Source organism: Pterocles gutturalis, unplaced genomic scaffold (assembly GCF_000699245.1).
Source record: "Pterocles gutturalis isolate BGI_N339 unplaced genomic scaffold, ASM69924v1 scaffold4049, whole genome shotgun sequence".
NCBI classification, from domain to species: domain Eukaryota; kingdom Metazoa; phylum Chordata; class Aves; order Pterocliformes; family Pteroclidae; genus Pterocles; species Pterocles gutturalis.
This window is the reverse complement of record NW_010130639.1, coordinates 100,252-119,895: the sequence shown is the minus strand read 5'-3', so window position 1 is coordinate 119,895 and position 19,644 is coordinate 100,252. Positions and strand designations below refer to the sequence as shown.

General features: G+C 39.1%; 1 protein-coding gene across 1 annotated transcript in view; it reads right to left on the bottom strand.

Annotated features, from left to right (window-relative positions):
* The window catches only part of EPHA6 (EPH receptor A6), a gene marked incomplete at its 5' end in the record, with an annotated part of 137,629 nt that overhangs the window by 35,323 nt on the left and 82,662 nt on the right, over positions 1-19,644 (bottom strand). The gene's annotated exons all lie outside the window — the stretch shown is intronic.

Here is a 19,644-nt window from a genome sequence, read left to right as displayed (position 1 = left end):
TCAGTGAGCTGAGCAAATTTCAGAAGCAATACTATGCAATGAAATATATTCCTTTTGTTAGTCACAGCTGTTAGGTGTATCTGTCTATTTGCTCTCTTTTTCCTATACCCCCTCTTATTGTAACGTTGCTGTACCATGAACAAAGGCAATTTGATAAAGAGACTTAAAGGATCCCAGAAAGTTTTTCAATCTTTCTGATAAAAAACCTAGCCCAAGAAATTTATTGCTTATAACAAATAAGCCATTTAGATGGTATAAAGTGTGCCTTCTGGTTTTAGCTGTAAATACTCAGCATCAGCACATGTACAACACAAAGCAACATGGGGCAGAGATGAGCTCTTGAGAGGCAGGTAGGCTAGCCCATGTGGCATGCTTCACTGATGGGACAGTACTGAAAAACAAGCAGAAATGCTGTCAACTTACTCTAGTGTGAGCTATGAGAGAGGGCCAAGAAATCTTCAGATTAGCGCATGGAATAAAGTCTCAGTTTAACACAGTAATTCAGCACCTATCTATCTGGACCTAAAGCCAAGGGAAATTGCAGTACTTTCTTATCCAGAATAGTTTGTTAAAGGAACAGTTTTTTACATTATGTAATAAACTGAAAATTCTGTAAAACAAAATTTGAAAGCTACACTCAAAAATTAATAAAAGAGAGAATTAAATGGGTAGTTACACAATGCTAATAAGAAATGCTGTAATAGCCTCCTTGACATGCCTAGATGCTTTGTAGAATGGCCTGTTGACTTCCTCCTGTTTTTACAACTGCAAATGTTTAGAAATGAGTAAATAACTTAGTAAAATGTAGACCAGTATATGATATATTCTTTTTATTTAGAATAATAAGACTGAAGCAGCTGTTACTCAAGACAGATACACACAGGCTCACTCAACTTCTGGGAGTATGTTTCCATCCATAATCAACATCTGCACATTTGAAAAGTAAGTATCCTGAGTAAACCATAGCCCCAGCACAGGAGCTGTTTACTTTTAAAACACATTTGAATGACTTCAATTCCTGTAAGGAACTACTAAACTTATAGGGAAAAGATTAGTCAGAGAGCTATGCCTGAGAAAATTATACCAAAAATTGGACCAAGGGAACAAAGACCAAATTAAACTTTATACTGAGAAGATTTACTTGAAGCTGTACTTGAACATATTATTTGGCAACTTGAATTAATTATTCTAGTTTGTTAGAGAAAAGGCTGCAGAGAGTCTCTTCAGGTTAGACACTTTTATGAAGCTAATGATGTCAATACTTTGCTGAAAAATTAAATTATCAATTCAGAGAAATCTGTTTTAAAGAAGTACATTAGACATAATACAAAAATGCAGTTACAATGGCTGTGCAATGTTTATTAATTGATACAAAACCAAACCAGGACCACACTGCTGGATATTCCATGCTTCTCCAGGAGAAAATGAGTATGAACAGGGAATGTCTGCCTAAGTGTTTAATCAATATCACAGAATCACAGAATCACAGAATGTTAGAGATTGGAAGGGACCTCGAAAGATCATCTAGTCCAATCCCCCTGCCGGAGCAGGACACCTAGATCAGATCACACAGGAACGCATCCAGGCGGGCTTTGATTGTCTCCAGAGAAGGAGACTCCACAACCTCTCTGGGCAAAATAGTACTCCTCCTGCAATTTTGGGAGTATATCTGCACTGAAAAGTCTCTCTCTGTTTAAAAGTAAAACAAATTAAGCATAACCATGGCATTGCAAAGGGACTGAAATAAGAGGAATGGCTAAGTGTGGTGGCTGAGTTGCAGGATTGGGCATAAAAATTAAAATTTTCTTGGAGTTCACCGTATGTGTTATTATGATGAATTTAAAGGGACTCTGAGTAAAGAGAGGGAAATATTTCTTAACTGTCACAATATTGTTATCAGCTTCCTCATTCTGGAGAGATGGACCTAGTATGTTTTTCTCAGGCTACAACTGACTGTTTACCAAATATAATTCTGCATTGCCAATGAGTGCCACAGCAGGAGAAAGAGCCTGCACGCTTGAGCTAATTGTTTGTGTTCAGCTTATCCACGACTACAAGTATTTATCTTGGTGGAAGCACTGAAATTCAGGAGCTATTCAGCCTAAGTAAGGATAAGGAAGCTTCTAAGGAGATGTGCAGCACATTTATTATGAGCTTTACCCTAGAGCTTTTTTTTAAAGTAAAGAATAGGGTGACTGCATTTTTATTCAAGAGGGTTTGCATTAAAACCTCAGATGTGGATCTTCAAGAGGGAATTTAAATGAAAACCGGAGTACCTGATGGAAAAAATGCTATAGTTCCAGTCAGAGGGTCTGATATAAAACAAGATACAATGAAAAGAGAAAATAGAGGGAGAAATAAGAGGTAATGCACTGAGAGTGAAGATAGAGGCAGTTAGAAATTAGACTAGAAATGAAAGCAGTTAGTGATGCGGTGTTATGGGAGAAGATGACAAGTCTCATCTCAAAATGCACTTCAGCTAATTTTAGAGAAACAATGAAAAATTAAGGCAGTAAGTGTGGCCACATTACTAAGAAGAAAACCAGTTCTTCCATGTGGTTTCAGGTCTTTATATGCCTTTCTTTATTTCCAAATACTGCACATTTTTTGGTGAGGTCAATTTAGCCTGTTCATCTAATGGCTTCCTTGCAAAGAAAAAACATTTCAAGAAAAAGTGAAATTTCTGAGTTTACTAATGACTCTATTTGCCACATCTCTTATTTCATAAAACTTTCTGTGCTGGCCTAGCCCTCACCGAACGGATTTCTGATATTTAGACTGTGAACCAAAAGCCTCGTATGGAATGGGCAGTGATACGAACCTGTGAAACATTTTACAGGAGAGAGCAAAAAGCCATGAGATTTCTTAAGAGAACATGTTCATTTTCCCCCCAAAATATAACTGAAAGTAAAAAACTGAAGCTTTAGAATAGAAAGAAAGGGAGCAAGGAAAATAGGATATAAAAAAACATTTCCTTTTCATGCAATAATATACAGAATGAATGCATATAGACTTTGGAATTACTTTAAAGATAATAAATATGCAGACAGCTTTTTAAAAAAATATTCTGACAGTGAAGATAAGCTTAATGTCAGGAGACAGAAGATTCTGCCACCTTTTAAGCTGAAGATGATACAGCCACAGTGGGGCAGTCAAGGACAAGACATACGATTTGCTTCTAGAATGCTTCCCAAGTGCAAGGAACAGATCAAATATTTTAGATACTAAGGGCAAAATCCCACAGTGCTTAGTCAGGCAAAACTCCTGTTGAAGCCAACAGGAGTTTTGCCTGAATAAGTACTGAGCAAAGACTACGATGTTTGACCCAGATTTATCAGAGTCATACAAATCTGGGTCTAACATGTTTTTAAGACAGACAACCACTGTGCCACAATATTCCCGTGGCATTCTGTTCAAAAGAAATCACAGTTACAGTAAGCTATGAATCATCCCCTGCACCCACCGTGTATATAACAAAGGGAGGAACTCAGAGCTGGGCAAGGAGCTGTTCTCTGGAAAATCTGCCAAAGAGCAAGACTAAAAAGAGTAAGTTTACCATTGCAAAGTATTGGAAATCTGATAAATACAGAAAAGTGCACAAGTGAGATTCCCCAGGGCTTGTGTGTGACTGAAAATAATCTGGCTTTCATTCCTGTAAGCAAACAGGCAACAATTAATAATTCCTTCCTATAGTTATCCTTCGGATTTAGGGCAAACTGCAATTCCTGCATGGTCAGTGGAAATTCCTCTAGTTAATTTCACCAGGGATTAATTTAGGCGCATAACTAGGTCAGTCTTGTTCCTAAGTTAACATTTCTATTACAGAAATATGAAAGTAGATGAAGTTTAACATATGCGTATATCTTGCTTCAGAAACCTCCTTCTATAATTACAGGATCCCATTTACAACAACTTTGATATCATGTACAGGAGAAATACTAGAATTAGTATCAAAGTGAGCAGAAAAATTCATAAGCATGCGAGACATGCATGTTTTTAGCTTCCTCCTTCTAGCTGAAGTGAATATCAAAACCCTGACAACAGTAGCAGTAGGTACAGAGGATGTCCCTGAAGGAGAAACAGTGGAACGTGAGTACTGCACATTGCAACACTAAAGCCAAAATCATACCAAGCTAAAACTCCACCCTTCCATATTTAGCTGGGTCTACCTTTTGCAAGATTATTTTATATGAAGAGCAGTAGTTAAACAATGTAAAAAGATATTACTTTTTTATCTGAGAGCTCTTCCATCATTAATGTATCCTAAACCTCATGAACTGTGCAATATTACCCTGAGAAACAAAAAGCTGTACTAGTCAGCCAGATAATAGCTTGATACCATCTTTGACTGTGAAATTAAACTTAAGATTTTTAAAGGGCAGGTCCTTGAAAATGAAAAGCCTACAACTTCTACCAAGTGTCAGTCTAGGACCTTGTAATCTTACACAATAAATGCTAAAACCCACAGTCAAAGTTCAGCCAGCTCCAGGTTTTGCCACCCAACAGGAAAGAGTAGTATCACTTGCTTTGTCTCTTAAATTTTCAGGTAAGGCAGTGATGTGCCATAGGAACAAGAACATACAACTGATCCTCCTTGATGAATATAGCTACGGAGAAGGTGACTTATACTCCAGAAAATCATGGCTCAGAAAACTACTGCACCTGAGATATTCTTTAGTGTTCTGCATCCACACCTGTTCTCCTCATCCATTTTCATAAAGTTGTTTAGACTGGACTTCAGCATCTCCATGACACTGATGTGTTTCCCACAAAAGCCCCTACTTCCTCTCTTTATGGATGACTATCTTAAGCAAACATTAGGTTATAATAAAACCAAAACAATACTAGCTCCCCTTACTTTCACAAGTGTCAGGCTTTCTTTCCTCCTTTGTATTCCTGCAAGCCCTCTGCTCCCTCCTCTCTCTCATTTCTTGATTGCCTACTTTTGGTGGCATTATACATTACATTGATTGTCATTCAAAAAAAACCAAACCAAACCAAAACAAAACCCAAAGCAACTGACCATAACATCCAAAAGGTCCTTCCATAAGTAAATGAAGAAAAGGAATCTTGGTTTTCCCCAAACCTGTGTCTTAAAGATTGGATGTCAAAATTCCAGGCTAAAAATCAACTAAGATCTGCTAAATTAACAGAATTTCTATTTTTCACATTACCATTTATTTTCATGAAATAAGAACATAAATAGTGTCTCTGACATTTGAATGCCTCTAATTTCATAAATTAGAAATTGATGAAAATCATTAGTAAACACAGGACTAGGCAGTCACATACAGTGTAGGATAATTCCTCATGAACCAGACAAATAAAAAACCCCGGAAAAGAAATGTGCACCCAAGTTTTAGGTCCGGGCACATAGGAATTCCTAATTCTAAAAAATAAATAAGACTGCATCATGGTCTAACAGTGTTGCCAATAATTTTTGGTTCCTTCCAGTGTCATAATTGTTTTCCCTCCAGCTGACACAGCATGCTCAGTGCAAAACACAATACAGCAGGGGAAGACTGAGACAGAAATATAAATGATCTCCTATAGCATCTGAAAACACAATATGAACCTCTATCTCTCAATGCTCCTTCCTTGTGAGCTTTGAAATATGCATCAGACTGTGCCTGAAAAACTGACTGCTTTTAAATAACCAAGTCAAACAGTTGGAGTTTTTTTTGCTGTTGTTTTAAAGTACTGTTATATGGGACTAGAGTCAGGAATACATTTGACTATTGTCATGGACATAACATAAAGGAGTTACATCCTACTGTAGAATACGTCAAGTTTTAATTATGAAGCTTTACAAAAGCCTGGTGAAGCCAACTGCTTCAAATTTTCAACCTGCTTCAAATTTTCAACCCAGAAGTTTTATATGGCTGTACGCAGAGAAGTTACTTTTTACAGCAGCATTTAATGTGGATCATAAATTCCCATGGAGAGTGGTGCAACAAATGAAAACAAAAAATCATCTAGGTCTTATTTCCTTCCACCTAACAACAGCTAAATATTTAATAGAGTTGGAGCTGAGCTGTTTGGATCACCAGAGCTGAATGGTTTTCTTTCCCCAGTGAATTGCTTACCTCTTCTGACTTCAACACACAGTAAACAAATTTAGTTTCTTAACCTGTCTTTGAAAGGTACCAATAATGTTGAATGAGGAAAAAAACCCAACACCCGTACAAGTAAGCTATGCTCTTTTTCAAAGCTTTCAGGAGGATGTTCTGCTTGTTCTATATATCAGAATACTATAACCTACAGTAATTACTGTCAGGTGACATGCTACTGAAAACAACAACTCTGACCTTAATGGACTGACTTTAAACTCATTAAACAGTATATCAGGAGCTGTGCATACTGCAGGTGTGTTCCAACACAGTAAAGATATTTTATTATACACTGCACCTTGGTCAATACATTGAATATTAAAATACTAAGTAAACTGTGGTCCATTATGAGCAATAGCCTAACAAAACAGGTGTTCAGGATTATATTCATTCACATAATTAGGAACAAAGCAATAACTTAGATTTTATGTCAGTACACCTACTTTTTTAATCTTATGTGTGGATAGCATCATTCTAAGTGAATAAAGGTATGGCTAAAAATGTATAAGTATGTTCTGCATGTTTACAATAGCTTCTTCAATTATAGTTTGAAAATGGCAATTCTGATTAAAAATTAAAATATTATAAATGCATGCCATCAAGTCTATATGCAGCTAAAAAACAGGTATGTTTGAAATTAGATTAATATCCTGATAACTGTTAGCTTTATAAAAATATCTATCAGCAGAAGGAGGAATTAACAATAAAATGCTATGACTGCTTACAGTATACAGTGCACATATGTATGTATATATTAGTCTACTGCTTAACTTTATTGGACTTGCTTTCCAAGGAGAACAGTGTGCACAGACAAAGCTTTTCATGGTTCTCACATCAAGCTGAGGGGTCAATAACTTTGGTGCCTTAGTGAATTTGTAGTCTTTCCAAAAACATCACCTGTAGCTTCCTGAGATTCATAGTCTTCATTTAACTATTACTTCAGAAATGATTTGCAAGTGCATTGGCTTTTTCCCCCCTCCGCTGTCCTTACATTAGCTATTTAATATTTGTTCAGAGAAGTAGCATTGCCTATTTGTATGGGTTCAATACCATTAAGTTTTGAATCTTATACCAAAGCTAGACTTAACACATGTGACTGTGAGATAACACTGTCGGAGGAGGGGGGGGAGGAAGAGCCTTTTTTTTCCACTGTCTATATAACCACAAGTAAGGAATTATGATTTTCCCCCAAATAACTTTCTAGGTGTTCTGCCAGTTACAGATATAACACCAGCCTTGGTGACATTAAAACCAGTCAGTGCTTTGACACGCTTAATGAATAATCCTTCATTCTAGGCTATAGAAGAAGTAAAACATATTTATAATTTTCTTCTTAGGCATTGGAAGGTAATATTTAAGCCCTGCAGGGAAACTGACCCTGTCTCTGCCTTCCCCAAAGTACTAGTCAGATCATTAGGTCACCAGAAGAAATGGCAATTATAGTTCCGAAAATAAAGAGGATATTTGTTACACTTAAACATTTCAAAATGTGAGTGGTCTGGAGAAAAACAAAACAAAACAAAACAAAACAAAAACCAACCCCAAACCAACTACTTTGCAGCTTTATGCAGACATTTAATGACAACTTTTTGCAGAGATAAAGAGAGACAATCAGCAGGTTATTAAATACCCCGAAGACAATGGTATGGTCACAAACAGCCACCTTTGGAAGGATGGCAGCTCCAGAGGCTCCCCAGCTTATCCTTGTTTCCTTTCTAAATGGCACTCTCTCTTTTTAGTGGTACTTCTTTTGTATTCCCTATCAGCAGGGACTCAGTGATGCTGCAACGAGCCACACAGAAGGAAGATTAACAGCAAAACGGGTCTGCTAAAAGAGTCTCCTCCCTTCGCACAGGTAGGATGTTGTATAACTGCTTCATGTCGTTTGCTGGCCACGTACACTCCAACAAACTGGTACACTTCAAACTCATTAAACAAACCAGCATCTCCTGGTAATGAACCTTGCATTTCCCAAAGAAGAGACAATTGTATACTATGTGATTAAACTACAAATTAGAAAGTAGATTTTTTTTTTTTCAGGATACCCAAAGTTATATCAATTGTTTTCTAGAATTCTGTCTTGAACCTCACAACAAAGGATGAAATAAAAACCAATGGTCCAGTAAACCCTCACCTAGCCTTTGATGTTACGTATTTTATTTAGTGTTTCTTCATATCTTAATTAAAAAATAAAGCCAGGTAGAATTCCCCTAATGGTATGTGACAACTACAAAGGAAAATCAGAAGCTCAACTCTGCAGAAAAATGTAACAACGAAAAATACCCTTTTTTTTGCTTTTGAAAGTAAACTAGGGATCAATTTTATTTGAAAAGGTGAATCATTTCACTGCACTCTGAAGTCAGGTAAGAAAACATGAATTAATTCTACTAAAATATCTTTCCAGATCAGCATCCTAATGTTTGAGATCTAGCTAAAGAATCTATCTAATTTAATCTTTTCTATGTTGGCTTAGAAAAGCTTTTGGCCTGGTGTTTTTCATTTGCTCTGTTATTGCTTGCTTTTGATCATAGCCAAACTGCAGTGAAATTGCAGATGCGTTTTTGTAGGCTAGTTTTCTCCTCAGTTCCACTCCGTAATGGTTTGTCGTGTTAGCTGTTACTTAAGCTGATCATCAAGATCCATTCCAGTGTCTTTTCTTATGATTCTTTTTTGAACAAAGAAGCTTTTGCACCCGTAATTTTATCTACAAAAGTTACCTTGGCTAATTTTTGTCACTATTTGCACTGCTAAAATATTAAATCAGTTTCTGCCTCCTTGCATTCTCTCACCCTTTTTGATCTCTGCAATGTTTTCTCCATAGCAGTGATTTTAGTTACATTTTACACTCTATATTAAGTTTCAGTAGTGTCATGTTAAATGTTTTAAACTTCTGCAGATTTATATGCCCATTTTTACTGCTGTGCACCATTTTAGAGTCCTTCTGTTGGACTGTACTCCACTACATAACTGTTTCCATTTGGATTTCCATCCCAGTGCCACATTTTGTTATCACTTTCACTAACAAATGCATTTTGCAGAGTTAAACTACTTAAAAGCAATGACTTACTGAAAAATCTTGAGGGCGGGATGATTTATTTTGCACCTATGTAGCATGTGGCACAGAATTTCACTGTGTGAATCCTGTGCAGCTCTTTCTGTATGAGACAGGGCATGTCTCCTGCAAATGTGCAGTCTTTGTTCAAGGCCTTTTATGAACAGACATCCTGCACATCCACAGACAGTTTGGTTTAGCGGTTAGAGTTACTGTTTGAAGCAAGAATTGCCATAGTGAAACAAACCCCAGGTGCTCTAATCCCATAACCTGTGGCAGCAGCCATATCAGATGGATCAGAGAAAGGTGTGAAAGCTTGAAAATAATCCACACACTGCTACTTCTCTCTTTCACATTTGTTTTCTTTGTGTACTCCTTCCTTCCTTCCCTAGGCTGAAATATGAGGTTTAATCTCTCTTTAAAATTGTTATTGACTGTAGTAACTGGATATTATTTCTTCTTAAGAATATTCACTCCCTTTTTAAAAAGAGAAAAAAACAACCAACCAAAAAAACCCCAACTTGTTGAAATCTTGGCCCAAATGGGTTTCAGTAAAAATCAGCTCCACAGATAACTACACGCTGTGTGATAAAACTATTTGTCATCTTTAAAATAGTTTTGAATTTCTCATCATTTAACTTAATTGAATGTACCTTTATTTTTGTACTTCATGAAAGAGAAGACTACATTTCTGACCTAGACCATTCATTATTCAACATAGTGTATTTCCAGTGATCATTTGAGACAAATTTTTTATCTAGACTAAAGACTCACTGATGTGAATTTCTGGCATTACTCTTGACACCTCTGCAGTAGGCAGGTACATTTTAATCATAGAATGGTTTGGGTTGGAAGGGACCTTAGAGATCATCAAGTTGTAACACCTTAAAGATCATCTGGTTCCAACCCCCCTGCCATAGGCAGGGACCCCCTCCACTAGCCCAGGTTGCTCAAAGCCTCATCCAGCCTGGCCTTGAACACCTCCAGGGATGGGGCATCCACAGCTTCTCTGGGCAACCTGTTCCAGTGCCTCACCACCCTCACAGTGAAAAAAGTCCTCCTAACATCTAACCTAAATCTACCCTCTTTCAGCTTTAAAACTGTTACCCCTCACCCTATCACTACACTCCCTGATCTGATCCCTGCCTCCTCATCTCTCCTATAGGCCCCCTTGAAGTACTGGAAGGCTGCTCTGAGGTCTCCCTGGAGCCTTCTCTTCTCCAGGCTGAACAACCCCAACTCCCTCAGCCTGTCCTCACAGGGGAGATGCTCCAGCCCTCTCATCATCTTTGTGGGCTTCCTCTGGACCTGCTCCAACAAGTGCATGTCTTTCCTGTGCTGAGGACTTCAGAGCTGGATGCAGTACCCCAGGTGGGGTCTCATGAGAGCAGAGTAGAGGGGGAGAATCACCTCCTTCGACCTGCTGGTCACACTGCTTTTCTTTTTCCTGTTATTCCTCTGGAATAGTAGCTCTTTTTAATGGTGTTCACAGTCAGAGCAAAACAGATCTTTTCTGAGTGTTGGGATACCTCTCATAACCCTAATCCCTATGTCTTTCCTTGCTACAGCAGCTACCATGAGTTCAATAAAAATACATATGCAGTGAATCAACAGAAAATACTCCTGACAGTGGAGTGGGTTTTCAGCCTGGGGCATATCAGCCTCTGAGAGTTTGTGGAACAGTTTAAAGAGATCTGCGAAAGATACCAAAATGCAATGTGCTATACAAAAACCCACAAATGGGAAATTTCTAACTAAGTTTGCCTCTCCACTGGATAAATTTCAGGAATCCATGCACTGAGAAAGGCTGACAACCACTGCACCAAAATACGCTTTAGAATACAGCACACAATATTATAACAAAAAATAATCAATGCAATCACTATCAGTATTAAATGTCACAAACAGATTCATCATTTATCTCCTAGATGCAACACTGACATTTTAGGTCTAGAAGTAGTTCATTCTCAATCCTATCCTATAAGTCATTTATATATGCAGGCCTCTGTTTTTCATACACACACTTATAGATGACCAGAGAACTAACCTGAGAAACAGCAAAGCACATACATTTAGAGTTTAAAACTCAAATTTCTTAATATGAAATTAGGAGTCAGAGAGACAAAAAGTTGAAATCCAAATCAATAGAAAGGCAGAGCTTTTAGATTAATTACAGTACAATTTATTCTTTTCATTGGAAATTAAATTAGGGTATGATGAAAGATGGGATGATCCTTTGCAAGTCACATTAGGAATGAAGTGCAAAATATCACCCTTTTTACAGCCACGATATTAGGGCATACTTGTGTTGAGTTCATCAACATAATGATTTTGAGCATGAAAAAGTGAAATAGGAAACTGTGTTTCTCTGCCAAATGCATATTTGAAGTTCCTATTTGGAGTGTTGTGGTGGGGGAGGAAAAGCAGGGATGAGAAAGCTATTATATTTTTACAATTTCAATTTAGAAATCTCTCTGAATTTAACTTATTTTGATTCTCTGTACATCTAAATGCAAATATTCATGCTTTTATTCCATACATTCTCAGAACTCAAATGACAACTGTTACAGTGAGGAAGGGAGTACTCACAGAAGTAGAAAGTTAGACAAAGCATGGAGAGAGAATGTAATTTTATATTTATGTCTCATTCTTGTCCTTGGACCTTCCTCCTAAGGCTCTGCTTTTGTTGTGGTCTGTGTTACATCCTGTTAACATTTCTATTACTAACTTTCAGGAGGGTTAATTAAGCTAGAAAACCTCTTAAATGCACTTGGGATCACAGCTGGATAAAAGCTGAACAGACAATCTAAGAGAGTGGATGTATTAAAATACTTAAATTTTGTCAAAGACACATATCTTCATCTTTGGGGCTACTACAAATAAGCCAGGTAAAAAGCAAGCACCATGCCCTACACTGAATAAGTTTGGGATTTCTGTTCCTTTTAAACATACAACTACTTAGTAAAATTCATCACACTTCACACTGTTAGAGTCCAAAAGGCAACAAGACTTTTTTCCCAAAACACTCATTCCTTCAGCTGCTCCTTTACCCATTGGCTATTTGTCTTTGAGCATAACCTGAGCACATTTTATCTTTGTCCAGGCCACCACAACAGAAGACAGAGGTTTGAAGGGGGCACATGCAAGGCCTCCAACCCCATGCATCCTCTGAGAGCAGGGAATGGATCCAGCTGAAGCTGGCAACTCATGTGACGGTGATTCATCTCACCACCACTTGACACAAATCCCATCACACACTTTAATAAAGCTAGTTACTGCATCTCCCATACACTGGTGCAGGCTGAGCACATTACCATAGCTCTTATTTACTTGCTTCTTGACTTCTTGCCCATGGTCTGAAAAATTAACTACTTGAAAATATTTACTTTATATCTTAGTACCAGAGTCCCACTAGAGTAATTCCTACAGTTACACTGTAGTTAAAAGCAACCAGTTGCACTCAGCAGGATGATGCTCAGCTAAGAAAAGGGACAAGCAGTGTCTGGAGATAGGCAGTAGCTTCCAGCAGCTGGATTCCTGCACAGGAGCACTATCACCTCGATGAGGATTGCCTTATCAAAAGACAACCCCTTCAGGATCCCACTGAGTTCTGCCTCTTTAATATGGCAAACAATACTATAATCTCACATAGCAGCCCTGAAAGGATAGTTAAAAGGTTCTGCAAATATCAGCACTTATCCCAAAAAGTAGGAGTCAGGTCATGAATGGCACACATTTTATCTGTGGCCCCAAGGGCTATATGGAAATAACTGTCCTTTTCCTTTCCCCTCACTTCCAGCTAATCTGTCATCTTACAAAATACTGTCTGAGCAAACAGCCTGCATCTGATGCTTTACTGTAGAGTGGATGTGATGGGAAAGAGAGACAAGAGAGGTATTTTCAGACTGAGCAGGAAGACCATGGAGTTGTATGAGGCAAGTACCACAACGAGAAGAAGAGAATGTCCTACTCATCCCCATAAAAGTAATTAGAGAAGGCTGATTTTCTGTTTGGAGGTGTCAGACTGTAGAACTGCCTTACAAGCTGCAAGAAGACTTAGATGACTTGTGAGGGTGCGTGCCCTCCTTTTAGATGCTAAGGAGGATACATGCCATGAGGAGAGCAAGGATACTGCAAAGAGCTTACTTGGGTTTGGAAAGACGGAGAAAGGTGGGGTTTGCAAAAAGGCCCAGTTGATACAGTTTCAACTAGGCTTTCAATAGAGTATTCAGGCCAGGTACCCATGCCAGGCTGCAGCCTGGTATGACGAAGTTGCAAAGCTCGAGACGAACAAATATGATTCTTCTCACAGGGCATTAGCCTGTAACAAACCACATTAGCGCACTCATTTTTCAGCCTGTCTCTAGCGAGATCAAATGCAAAAAAACCCCTTCCAGATAAGGGAAAGGCTTGGTGGGATTCCACACCACATGCCTGGTTTCAGGCTGAGAACCTAACACTGTCATGATGCACCCTGCCTATCATTATATTTCTCTTAGTTTGGTGATATAAAAATGTTCTGTTGTCATGTTACAGAATTAACTCGCTGACAACAATTGTGCTCAACCTTATGCCACCGATTAGTCTTCAAGATAACAGCCTAATACAGACCTTTACAGTACACAGCCTCTTTTTCTCTTTCTTTTCTGAGTAGTTGCCAATAATCAATTTACTCAATTTTCTATCGTTAATTTGATTCTTAAAGTAAATATCTAGGCAATATGCTTGTTATAGCACTCTGTTCAGAAACTATTGCGTGAACTCCCAAATTAATTACAAAATAATTTGTATCTTGTTTTACTTTTTGTCAAGTTAAATCTTCTCCCCCCAACAAAACCCATTATTTGTGTACGAGTAGGAGAAAAATGGAAAATGTCTCAACATACTGAATTTATGTAACAAAGTGAAAAATATTAAGTCTTCATCCTAATCCCCCCAAAGTTTTGCTACTTGCCAGCATTTATATAGATTACTGGCGTCAATCTGCTTTGCTCCTCTACTGAATTTAATAAGCCTGAAATCTCCCTGTATGAGGTACTTTATCCAACTGGCTTGAGAAGAGTCATACTCATAAAGATCATCAAATGATTCAGGAAATGCAATGCAATCATAGAACAAAATCACAGAATGGTTTGGGTTGGAAAGGACCTTAAAGATCATCAAGTTCCAACCGCCCTGCCATGGGGAGGGACACTCTCCACTAGACCAGGTTGCTCAAAGCCTCATCCAGCCTGGTCTTGAACACCTCCAGGGATGGGGCATCCACAGCTTCTCTGGGAAACCTGTTCCAGTGCCTCACCACCCTCACAGGAAAAAAAAATCTTCTTAATCTCTAACCTAAATCTACCCTCTTTCAGTTTAAAACCGTTCCCCCTCATCCTATCACTACGCTCCCTGGTAAAGAGTGCCTCGCCATCTCTCCTGTAGGACCCCTTGATGTACTGGAAGGCTGCTATAAGGTCTCCAGGCTGAGCAACCCCAACTCTCTCAGCCTGTCCTCAAGGGCTTGAGATGCTCAAGCCCTCTTGTCATTTTTGCGGCCCTCCTCTGGACTCCAATTGATCCATGTCTTTTCCTGTGCTGAGGACTCCAGAGCTGGATGCAGTACTCCAAGTGGGGTCTCATGAGAGCAGAGGGGGAGAATCAACTCCCTCGACCTGCTGGTCAAGCTTCTTTTGATGCAGCCCAGGACACGGTTGGCTTTCTGGGCTACAAGTGCACACTGCCGGCTCATGTTGAGCTTCTCAGTCAACACCCCCAAGTCCTTCTCCTCAGGGCTGCTCTCGATCCATTCTCCTCCCAGACTGTATTTGTGCTTGGGATTGCCCCAACCCACATGCAGGACCTTGCACTTGGCCTTCGTTGAACTTCATAATAATCAATTCTCTAAGTATTATTACGGAAACAAGAAAATATCCTATATATTAAGGCTGAATTCAGAAATACAGCTGATAAAGAAGAAATCTAAAATATATTTCTTATGTATCATATAATTCAGTTCGTAGCAGCTTTGTCTCACTAAAAATCAGATTTAATATAGAATATTAAGGTGTCACCTTTAACAGAAATACTAGTTCAGTCCCTTTTGCAGTAGTGACACAGATCCTGTTCTGATAATATAAATGTAGACATTGTGCTACATGTAAGCAGTTTTTCAGGAGGCACGTGGTTCTTTTTGAAATACATATGAACCCTGAGTAGGTTTTGAGCTAAATTAGTCTACAGCATAACATAGTGTCATGGTTTAGGCCCAGCTGGCAAGAGCACCATGAAAGTGCTCGCTCACTTCCCCCAGCCCCTGGTGGAATGGGGGCGAGAAGATGTAATAAAAGGCTCGTGGGTTGAGATAAGGTCAGGGAGGGATTGCTCACCAATTACAGTCACAGGCAAAACAGACTCGACTTGGGGAAAAAATAAATTTAATTTGTTACCAATCAAATCAGAGTGGGTTAATGAGAAATAAACACAAATTTTAAAAATACCTTCCCCCCCACCCCTCCCTTCTTCCTGGGCTCAGCTTTGCTCCTGATCTTTCTACCTCCTTCCCCCCTCCAGCAGCGCAGGGGGACAGGGAATGGGGCTTGTGGTCAGTCTATCACAAGTTGTTTCTGCCACTTCTTCCTCTGATGCGAGTCCTTCCCATTGGCTGCAGTTCTTCACGAACTGCTCCAGTGTGGGTCCCTTCCACAGGGTCACAGCCTCCTTCAGGACCCCCTACTCCATCATAGGGTCCTCCATGGCTGCAGGTGTATCTCTGTCCCACCGTTACCCTCCATGGCTGCAGGGGCACAGCTGCCGTTTCCCCACGGGCGGTGGGGGAATCTCTGCTCCAGCAACTCCTCCCTCTCCTTTCCTCACTGACCTTGGTGTCTGCAGAGCTGTTTCTCCCATATCCCACTCATTTTTCCACTGCTGGTTTGCCACAGGTTGTTTTTTTCCCCTCTTAACTAGTTATCACAGAGCCAGATCCACTGTCACTGATGGGCTTGACCTTGGCCAGAGGTGGGTCTGACTTGGAGCCGGGGAAGCTTCTGGCAGCTTCTCACAGGAGCCACCCCTCTAGCCCTCCCCGCAGCTCCCAAAACCCCGCCACACAAACCCAATACATACAGTCTATCTAAAAGCAGGGATGCAAGAGCCTAGATGTCCTCTATATTGTCAGAAATGCTTGTTTATATACTAGAAATGTCTTTTTATGAACTACTGTTGCCTTGGAAACCACTACTAAAAATGAAAATTTTGTCTCCATGGAAAAAATCATACTAGTCAGTTATCCAAAAATTTACCTTATCTTTTCCTGATCAATCTGAAACTCAAAGATTGGCAGTCGAATGTTCCTGGCTCTTAATTCCTCCTTCCTATTCTAAAATTATATCTTGCTGTAAATTTTGTGATTCCCAATAGCAAACTGAAGCCTATCTCTTATTCCTTACCAACCCTCTTATCAAAAATATATTTCAATACTTTCTCTTGATAGGCTGGAGGACCAAAAGTCAGAAAGCTATTTTCTGAGATTTTGGTCTTTTTACGTACTGTTTTAAAGCATTCAACAGCTCTCTGACCAGTAGTGTCACAGTCTGAAATTCTGGGGAAACATAATGACCTTAAATTGTGTTATTTTGGGGCATTTTTCAGGTTTTCCATCACTACTTAGTTGAATATAAGTCTCCTAACTAGTGTTTCAGTGTGTGCACAGTATGTAGTAATTTTCTAGGTGGGTTCCTTTCCATATTTTCCGTATCATTGTTATTGCTTTTTCTAGACTTTGATTCCTGATTTTTGCCCTGCATGTAGGAGAATGTGCCAATAGACAGAATATAAGATCTATTCTAAACCAGCAATTAAAGAGGAAGACCTGCATATTGAATGACAACAGAAAGACAAAGCAAAAGATGTCAAACATCTGACTCAAGGCTGTGCCTCTTCAGGTGTGGTAAATTCACAAGGTACGAGGGCCTTTTGGCTTATTTTTGGTGGAATGCAACCTGTTTTACCACTGTTTGTCTTTTGCAACAATTTACATTTTTATGTCTGGGAATATATTCACACAATATTGACCACAGCATCACAGATACAAATTTATATTTTTTTGGCTTCTGTTTGGTTTAGGTTGTCTTGTAGCTGTTGTTTCTGAAGAAAAAATCCAATTGTACAATTCTGTTTCTGACACCAGGACTAAGACAAAAAGAGGAATAAAAAAAAAATAGTTTCCTCTGAGCACTGATGGGCAGCGGTGTACTGGGAGATGTGAGCCTAAAAATACTGCTATTCAATATGCAGACCCACTCTCTGGACTTCTTGTACCTACAGGTACTGGGCTGTTATGAAGAAACACCTCTGAAGAGAGGAAACATGAATTTTAAAAGCACCAGAACCTTCCTAAGGGCACTGAAGGGTTTAACCTTTATCAGGCAAAAGCACAGTATGGAACTAAATAGATGCTATAAAGCCCTCTAGTAATACACATGGCCTGCTGTTGGGAAGATATTCATGATGAGGAGACAGGTCAATGACATAACAATGGTCACTGAAAGCTGCAAAGAGACATGAAATCCAGTGTGGGGTTCTATTCATTTCTGTTACCATGACAAACTGTTTAAAGGGTGAAAGTCTTCACTAAGTCCTCCACACCTACTGGGACAAAAATTTCTTTCTTTCCCCATGTTCTTTTGGACATAATTGTGCTGTGTTCCTTTAAAAAATTGACTGGACTATTGCACTTCCTACAGGGAACATCTACTGGACCTGCTCAAGGGGATCAAGACTCAGAGGATGGAGCATATGGCAGCAAGGAGCATCCCACAGAAAACTTGGCTATCACCAGATCATATATAGAATGACTGCAACATAGAACAGGGACTGCAGCAGTCAGCCTACCCCCAGGGATGTGGGAAGGACATTTCCCAAGGCACAGAGGTTAAAGAAGAGAATTGGGCAGACTCAGCCACAGTGACTGAAAGAGTCTGCATGTGAAGATCCGCTTGCAAGGACAAAGGGAGCTGGAGTTGAAGGAATTGAGTGATTTAAAATGCTTTTAATTTCTATTATGCCAGACTCTGTTACTTTGAATTCTTCCTATTTACACAGTTTCTAGTTCATATAATGAAACATAGCATTTTCCCACACAAGTTCAAAGCTTTTTGATCTTCTTTGTGGAGTTCATGGTTGAAGCAGATCCACCTTAAATGTCTGGCTGATACAGGGTCCTGCTACTGGCCTCTGTAAGGTCCCCTTCTTATTTGCAGTATCCTGATGGACATGCTATAGATACCTGCTTCTGCTACAGCAGGTGATTGCAGCCTTGGAAGACTGAAGCAACGGCTCTGAGGTGTTTCACCTACAACAGTTGCCTCACAGACTCTCATGTTAACCAGTTAGGTGAATCGATAGGAAACCAGCAAGCATCTCATCAAAGCCTGTCCTATGTTTCAAGAAAGTCCTTCAACACAGATACATTGCCATGAAATTTTTAACAACATAGCATTTCCTGATTAAATGCAGCTCTAGCTATTATGAAAAAGGCAGGCACTAACTACTCAGAAAAACTAATTGTTCAATATTGGTATCCAGCAGAAACTTGCAGGATAAATAATAGCTGAAAGCCTCAAGTTACCATTTGGTATTTTCCCTGAACCCAACTGGGTGAGACTGCTTGGCTATTTCCAGTCCCTTCCACCAGCTGAGCTGATTAGCCCATGATCAGTGCTGAGCAATAGAACTTGTCTGTCACTGGGGACATTCTCCGCCAGCTGAGCATGCTCACATGGACAATTAACAAGTTATCACCCATTGGCTGAGACTTGCTAAGCTGCAGTAATGTTTAATTTTCCTTTCAAGCCTCATACCAAGAAGCAGTGTGAAGCAAAAGAGGTTTGGAGAACCAAGTGAGGGAAATCTCCCCTATAAAGGAATAAACTATGATTTTCTTTTTGACAGCTTGCATATTAATACTGACTGAAAACCTTTCAAGGTGCCTTGTTTTGCTCTAGTCAGCTTGCAGTTCTGTATAGACCTTGTTCTAAGTAGTGAAATTTACTGTGAATTTATCAGAACACCCCTATTTTAGGCTTAAACTAAAAAAATAAAATATAATATAAAGATCTGTAATCCCATTACTACAATACAGTTAAATTAGACAAGTTCCTCATTTTGACCACACATAACTTTTCAAAGTGAAATAGAAAAAGAAGGTTGAAATAGGTAAAAATAAATTATTTAATGCTAACTTATTATCTCAATTCGAATTCTATCACTGTGCCCTGTCATGGAACATACAAATTCTGTGCATTTTGTGTACGAATGAGAATGCACTCTGGTTCTGAAATAAATTTAGTTTCAGTGGTAGATATGAAAGTCACTTGAAATCAGCTTATAATTAGCTAAGATTCTTAATGTTGTTGTAATAATCATAACAGGAATGTAATTGAACATTTTGGTACGGTGAAAAATGCTGTATCTGAACTTGTAATTTTATTAGTAGCA